The sequence below is a fragment of the Microtus ochrogaster genome, unplaced genomic scaffold (assembly GCF_000317375.1).
Source record: "Microtus ochrogaster isolate Prairie Vole_2 unplaced genomic scaffold, MicOch1.0 UNK4, whole genome shotgun sequence".
NCBI classification, from domain to species: domain Eukaryota; kingdom Metazoa; phylum Chordata; class Mammalia; order Rodentia; family Cricetidae; genus Microtus; species Microtus ochrogaster.
In genome coordinates this window covers 11,842,048-11,849,316 of record NW_004949102.1, presented here as the reverse complement: position 1 = coordinate 11,849,316, position 7,269 = coordinate 11,842,048, and the positions used below count along the sequence as shown (strand labels likewise).

At 40.2% G+C, this 7,269-nt stretch overlaps 1 protein-coding gene across 6 annotated transcripts in view; it reads left to right on the top strand.

The window, feature by feature from the left end:
- The first annotated feature begins 302 nt into the window (after positions 1-302).
- Positions 303-7,269, top strand: part of Cnot4 (CCR4-NOT transcription complex subunit 4) — a 104,168-nt gene continuing 97,201 nt past the window's right edge. For all 6 annotated transcript variants that reach the window (XM_005365816.2, XM_005365815.2, XM_005365818.2 and 3 more), the window contains exon 1: positions 303-551. The gene's annotated coding sequence lies outside the window, so the exon portion shown is untranslated. The remainder of the gene's footprint in view (positions 552-7,269) is intronic.

Here is a 7,269-nt window from a genome sequence, read left to right as displayed (position 1 = left end):
GCATTGGTTTCCTACATTTCAGCAAACATTAATGAAAACCGCCGACCACATGACACACTAGCCACACACGCCGGCAGAGAGGAAGCAAAACAAGAAGAAAGCCGGCGCTCCAGGAGCCACGTGAGGTACGAGCTCCCGAGCGCCCTCTCCACGGATGACTTCAATTCCCGGCCTGCCCCGGGGCGCTTGCTCTCCGAGGACTACAACTCCCAGGGTGCAGCGGAGTAGTCCTCCGCAACCTCCCACTCGGTCGCTCGCCGCTAGACCCGCCCCTCCCCCGCCCCTCCCAGCCGGATCGGCAAGCGCCTGCGCACCGGAGATCGGAGGAGTCTTACCCTAATGTAAGATGGTGGCCCGTCTGGCTGTGGAACCCACCGAAAGCTGAGAGTCTCTCTCTCTCTCTCTCTCTCTTAGCCGTAAAGGTCGGACTCACTGAAGCAGTCAGGCCCGGTTTTGAAGAGTTTTTTTCGCCGACTCTGGTTCACTGGTCTCCTGTGAGGACGCGGCAGCGCGTGGAGTCGGCTTAGGGAAAAGCGAGGCAAGACAGGCGGGTGAGTGTCTGCGGGGCTGGGCTTAGGGGAAACCCGGGGCTGACCGGCTACGAGAGAGCGGAGGCTTCGCTGGGACTGTGCAGGCCGCACCCCCCTTTCTCCCCACCCCCCGCCTCGCCTTCACCCTCCTCCTGCTCCGGCTGCCTCCTCCTCCTCTTCCTCCTCTTCCTCCCTCTCCCCTCTACGCCACAGCAGTTACCACCAGGAAAAGGCAGCCAGGCTGGAGGCAGCGCGGCGGCGGGCGCCGGCTCTCCTTCGAGAATTTCTTCAATTGAGGAGCCGAGAGGGCTTCTCATCGCCAGCTATTCCCGCATTTTTCTGGCAACAGTGTCCTTAGGTCTCGGTCCTCCTTGGTTCCCCAGCCCCCTTTCCCCTCTGACGTCCTTTCCAACTGGCCCTAATCTCTCAAGCCAAAATCATCCTTCTACTCTGACCGGTGCTTCTGCTTATTGCCCACCGGTCCTGCTTGGTGCTTGGGTTTTTTCTTTTTCTTTTCTCTCTCTCTCTCTCTCTCTCTCTCTCTCTCTCTCTCTCTCTCTCTTTTTTTTGCCCCTCTCTCCACTGATGTTGCCCTGGATCTAGCCTCTGCCCCCCCCCTCCCCTAGTGCGTGCAGTCAGCCCCCAGCCTGTCTGCCAGACCCGAGCTGATTCCGACGTGCCGTCTCTTAGTCGCATCTGTCATGTAAAGCCACCCCGTGAGTATCGAAATTGTGTTGCCGCTCCGTTGCTCCGTGTAACCCACCTGTTTCTCAACCTTCTTGCGAAGAGTCGATTCCTTCCCTCTCTCCTGTACAGAGAGCCTTTCCACACACACTTCCAGAAGAGGGGAGATGCCCCTTGTTGTTCCTTGAAAAGTAAAGGAAGTTGGGAAGTGAATGACGCGAGGTAGGCTACTGTTAGGGTTAAGAGAGAAGATCTTTCTGCAGGCTACTCAGAGAAATGTTTTGCATTGAGCGATGTTTCTGCTGCTCCTTCGCTCTGTTGGCCCATGGTTTTTTACCCTTCTTTTCATTTTCGGCCTTCTCCATGCCACCCAGCCTTCTCCTGAATTGCCTTTCCTCAGGACACTTGATGTGGACGCTGATTATACCCGTAAAGAACAGCTTAGCATTTCAAAACAAGATGAGTCTGGCACACACACATAGAATTCCTCCGAACACTGCATGCAAATACAAATGGTATTTTGATTATATGCGGGTAGCGGATTCCTTTTGAGAATAGGTAATTACCTACGTTATATTGATGTTTAGGTTAATTGATAACATCTATTTGTGATTTGGGTGGAGATTTCCTTTCTGGCTAAGTGTAAATTGAGTTTTTTTTTTTTTTTTTCTCTTGATCTGGGAAGTTCCCTCTTTTGACATTTCAAGGATAGGTGTTCTCTGTCTTAAGTTGTATGGAAAAATACATTGAGTTTGTATGCAAGCAAGAAGTTGATATTTTTGAGGGTAAACTTAAATTCCTTATTTTTTCTCCATAGAAGAGAAGTCATAAAGCTGTGCACATACAGTAGCACTTAGCTGTTATCTCCTATAGTAAGAACAAGAACTGCAAGAGTGAGGGTGACTTATAGTCCATAGTTTAGTGAACGCAGAATTGAGATGTTTAGTTTGTATAAAGAGAAGCCAGAGCCTTTGCTATAATACATCACAGTGAAAGAAGAATTACCAGAAAGACAAATAGGATTATGTAGGTCAGATACACACATGTCATGTTTGAACATAACATATTGTGTTCTTACTATATATGTATCTAGGTGGTGGTGGCACACACCTTTAATCCCACACCTGGGAGGCAGAGACGGGGGAATCTCGATGAGTTCAAGACCAGCTTGGTCTACAGTGCAAGTTCCAGGACAGGGCTACGCAGAGAAACCCTGTCATGAAAGACAATGTTTGTTTTGCAGTATATATGTTTTGCTTTGTTTTATTTTGTTTTGTATGTATACACACACATAGTATGTGAAAGTAAAGTCACAGTAACAATCTCATGCAGTTTGTCTCTTATTGGAAAAACCAGTAATGCTTTACATGTAAATACAAATGCGGTTCCTCTAGACACGTTTGCATATTTCTGGGTTATTGTAAGTTTTACATATTTTACCTATAAAATTTTGAGTATTCTTGCATTTGGTGTTACATTCTGTTACTCTGAAAAATTCTTTAAAAAATGTAAACAGTGGTTAGAAAAGCTGCTCATAAAGCTTGCTTTGCTTCTTTCTGTTTTTTGTTTTCCTTTTCTTTTTCTTTTTTTTTCTTTCTTTTTTTTTTTTCTGAGACAGGGTTTTTCTGTGTAGCTTTGGAACCTGTCCTGGCACTAGCTCTTGTAGACCAGGCTGGCCTCGAACTCACAGAGATTGGCCTCTACCTCCTGAGTGCTGGGATTACAGGTGAGTGCCAGGATTAAAGGCTAGTGCCATCACTGCCTGGCTTCTTTTTCTTTTTTTCTTGAGTCAGGGTTTTTATGTAGTTCTGACTGGCCTGGAACAAGCACTGTAGATCATGCTGGCCTTGAACTTGTAGAGCTCTGCCTGTCTTTGCCTTCTGAGTGCTAGGTGTGCTAGCACTCCCAAGTCTGGCTAATGCTCCTTTTTTTTCCTTTTAGCTACCTAAGCCCTTATTTGGCAACACTGAATAAATCTCTATTTTTCTGAGACTTGGAAGCAATTTATATTGCGGAACTTGTCTTTCCTTGAAGGTTTTTTTCTTTTTAAAGAAATAACTTTTCATTTAGTTTATCAATACCTTGTCTTCAACTCCAAGTAAAAAATAGATGCTGGTAGAAAGCTTGCCACTTTGAACAATCTTGTCTAGATATTCTTGGCAGTCATACTTGGCTCAATGTAAGCAGTATGTTCTAAGGAGAGGGCTCTTTGTCTGATAGAAGGGGTGATTGAGTTTTTGATACATCTTCTCTTTTGTAAAAGTATTTGCCTCACTAAATATCTTGTTGTTTTTTTTCTCCTCTGGGGTCATTAAATTCTTCTAGCCTTTTGAAATAAAAGTGAATTTATTGGAATCTTTAGAATGTCTAGAGAAGATGTAAAAGTTCTTTGGCACATTGATAGGAAGTAAACCAAGTTTTACAAATGTTTTTGTGTAGATTTGTAACATTTTCAACATGGCAGCTTCATACTTATTGATTTCCTTTGATAATTTGGAATTCTTTCTGCCAAGTTAAATAATTGAAGTCTGCAAGTGAAGTGTTTGTGTAAGATTTTTAACATGAATTACTTGAAGTTGACTTACCATATAATTTCCCAGAAAGTTGCATAGACAAACCTTTAATTTGATTATGATGAGAGACACAGTCAAACAGCAAAGTATAAAATAAAATTGTTTTGTGACATTTGTCAACTTCATTTAAATGGAAATGCTAGAGATAACTTGCAACCCATTACTTTGGTTTTGTTCTGAAACAAGGTCTTAATTCTGTAGCTCAGACTATCCTGGACTGTGTAGCATAAGCTGCCTTGAAACACAGGACCACTCCTGCTCCCGCTTCTTTAGGCTGGAATTACAGGTGTGAGCTACCATATAACCAGTCCTGGATAACTCAGTAAAAAGCTAGAAGGTGTTGCCGAAGAATGAGTTAGCATTAGGGGAGTTTTACATTTATTTTTGTGGTACTAGGATGGAACATGGAGGCTCCTGAATGCTAGATAGTAGTTTTTATGGAGTTTTATTGTAAAAAGGATTTTGTCTTAAGAGAATGAAAAAGCAGTTTGGTTTTAGAAGCTTTTCTTTTTCCCTCCCTACTCCTTGTTTTAAAGATACACTCTTCATTTTAATGATTATTTAAAAAATATGACTGCAAGTAATACTGTTTTTGTAGAATCTGTGAGATAGGTTAAATTTGCGAAAGCCTCAATCTCTGCTGAAAATTTAAATAGTTCTGTCACTACCTCTAATATTTCCTTGACTTTTTGTCAAGGAAGTTAGAGTGAACTAAGTTGGTTTTGAAACAAAAACAGTAGGGAAATAGGTTATAGGGGTTTTTGCTGTTCTAGAAACAGAATAACTAGAATGTACTACATACATTTCCCAAAGGATTTCTTAATCTAAATGGAACTTGTAAATGGTTTTCATCCCACAGGAATAGGATGTATCAGATAAAACTTCGTAACACATTCTAACATTTTATAAATTGTATATTCCCTTAGAGTTATTGGGAAACTTCTACAAATACCCATTCTTGAAAAGAAAGTTATGGTAATCCTGGTAACTTAAAGATTTAATGTATTTTTTTCTCAAAAGTTGAGACTACATGAATTATGATAGCATAATATACTTCTTTGATCAAGTTGTGGGTATTTACACATTTTTTTTTCAAAATTTTAATCTCATTTTATAGATTTGAAAAATTTTTTTTTTGGCAGGATTTCTCTGTGTAACAGCTCTGACTGTTCTGGAACTCCCTTTGTAGACCAGGCTGGCCTGGGATGCACAGTGATCCTCCTGAGTGCTGGGATTAAAGGCTTTTACCACCATGCCCAGCTAATTTTGTAGAGTTCTTTAGTTGAAAGACTGTGTAGTAAAATACCAACTTTTTCAAATGTAGTAATGTAGTGAGTTCTCCTACGTTATTCTTTCATAATTAAAAAATGGCTCTCTGTGTGTGTGTGCACAGAGAACAACTTCAGGTGGCAACTCTAGGAAGGGGGACAGAGTTTCTCATTGACTTGAACCGCACCGGTTAGGCTAGATGGCCTCCCTCTCCTTGAAAGCATGGGTTCCCAGTCTTCGTCTAGCCAGGGCTGCATTTCAAGTGCATTCCATGCCCAGTGAGTTTTGAGGATAGAACTCAGATCCTCAGACTTGTAGAACAAAAGCCATGTAAGCCACCCTCTCCCACCCTGGTTATTTAAGTTTTGTGGGTTTTTGTTTATTTGTTTGTTTGTTTTGTTTGATGTCCTGACACTCCCCACCTCCTGCGCCCAAAGTTGTTTATGGGTGATTTCGACATTTTTTTTGGCCCCTGACATTTTTGTTTTGTTTAGTTTTTCCATGCTAAGGAACACATTTCTGGCCTTGTCTATATGAAGCAAGTATATTACTACTTAGATACATCTTTGTTGTAATTTATTTGCATGGTTTTCTGTTGTCAGAAGAGGAAAGCCTAAAATAAAGATGTATGAGTTTAAGGCAATCTGAAATGATTATTCATCTCAGTATATTTGTGAGGATGGCTTCTTTATTATTAAGCTGTTTATATAGAAAAATTCTCCTCTTTTAAGCTTGACTTTCATTAAATGATAGGTAGATGATGTATTGTTACTAGGGTAAGCCTTGCTATTTGAATAGCATGCGTATTAGATATCACTTCAGAAACTTACTGTGTGGTATGGTTACTAAAAAAACCTCATCTCTTAAGAAGTTAAGAAGTTAATGGAATAGAAATAGGAATCTAAATGATCAAATTGAATGTTTGCAAAAACAGTGTGTAAAAACAAAGGTCAAATACCAGGTGTAGTGGTGCATACCTTTTGTCCCAGCATTTGGGAAACAGGCAGGCAGAGCTGAGTTTGAGGCCAGTCTGGTCTACATAGTGAGTTCCAGGACAGCCGGAGCTACACAGTGAGACCCTGTCTCAAAACAAACTGAACAAAATAACAACGAAGGGTATAGGTGGGGAAAAACCTCAAAAACCAAACTTAAAACCCAACGTAATTGGGAAAAAAATACCATTACTTAAAAATAGTTTTTTATATACTGCTTGTAGAAGGGATTAGCAAATAATGTAGAAAAAGCGGTGGTTGAATCTGAATGGTAGCTATCTAATGACATAGCCAAGGGGTAGATTATTTCCTTAACAGTAACAGATACCTTGTCATTAAGCCAAGTATCTGGAAATTCTTAAGCATGTTTTTCTGTCTCTCAATAAGATGTTATTTTCATATAATTGAGGAACCTATTTAATTCATTCCCTGTTTGGGCATCAGATGTCTTTAGATTGTGAACTTACTGACTTGACATTGGCTGACTTAGGTTATTGAACCTTGGTTGTAGCAGGTTTTTCCTCTATTTCAAAAAACTAAAATTAGTTTGCTTTCTTTCTATATTTTACTTGACTTTTCTTTTTTTTAATTTTCAGCAATTGTTTGTGCCATTTGTAGATGCCAAAATTGAATAAAAGTGTGTAATATAGACAGTATTGCTTTGGTAGTAAGATTAATTTTACTTTTCATGGAAATTTCTTATATTTTGATGATATATATATTCCTCCAGTTTACTTTTAATAACTTGAAGAAAAGAATATAGATGCTACAAACTCCAGATTGGATCTTTCTAGAAACCTTTCTTTTATTGTCAGTGGAGTTCTAGATATTTGTTGGACAAATAAGTTAATTACAATCTAGGCCTGGTAGTGCAGGTGAGACACCATCATTATGAATTCAAGGCGCGCACCTGTGCTGCTAGTATAGACCTGTAATGTCAATACTTAAGAGACTGACTTGGGCTTCCATAGTGAGACCCTGTTTCAAAAAACCAAAGCAAATCTTTTGTTTGCTTCAGACACATTTTAAGGTGCCAGTGATCCATAACATCAGTAACCCCCTGGAAAAAAGATATTATAATGTATTTTGTGGGTATTATTTAAAGTGAAATTAAGATGGTATTTTATTATTGTTATTATTATTTAATGGAAGGTGGGGATCTAAGAAGATTTGAATTTAGAGCTTACAAGTACTAGGAAAGCATTCTTTTTTTTTTTTTTT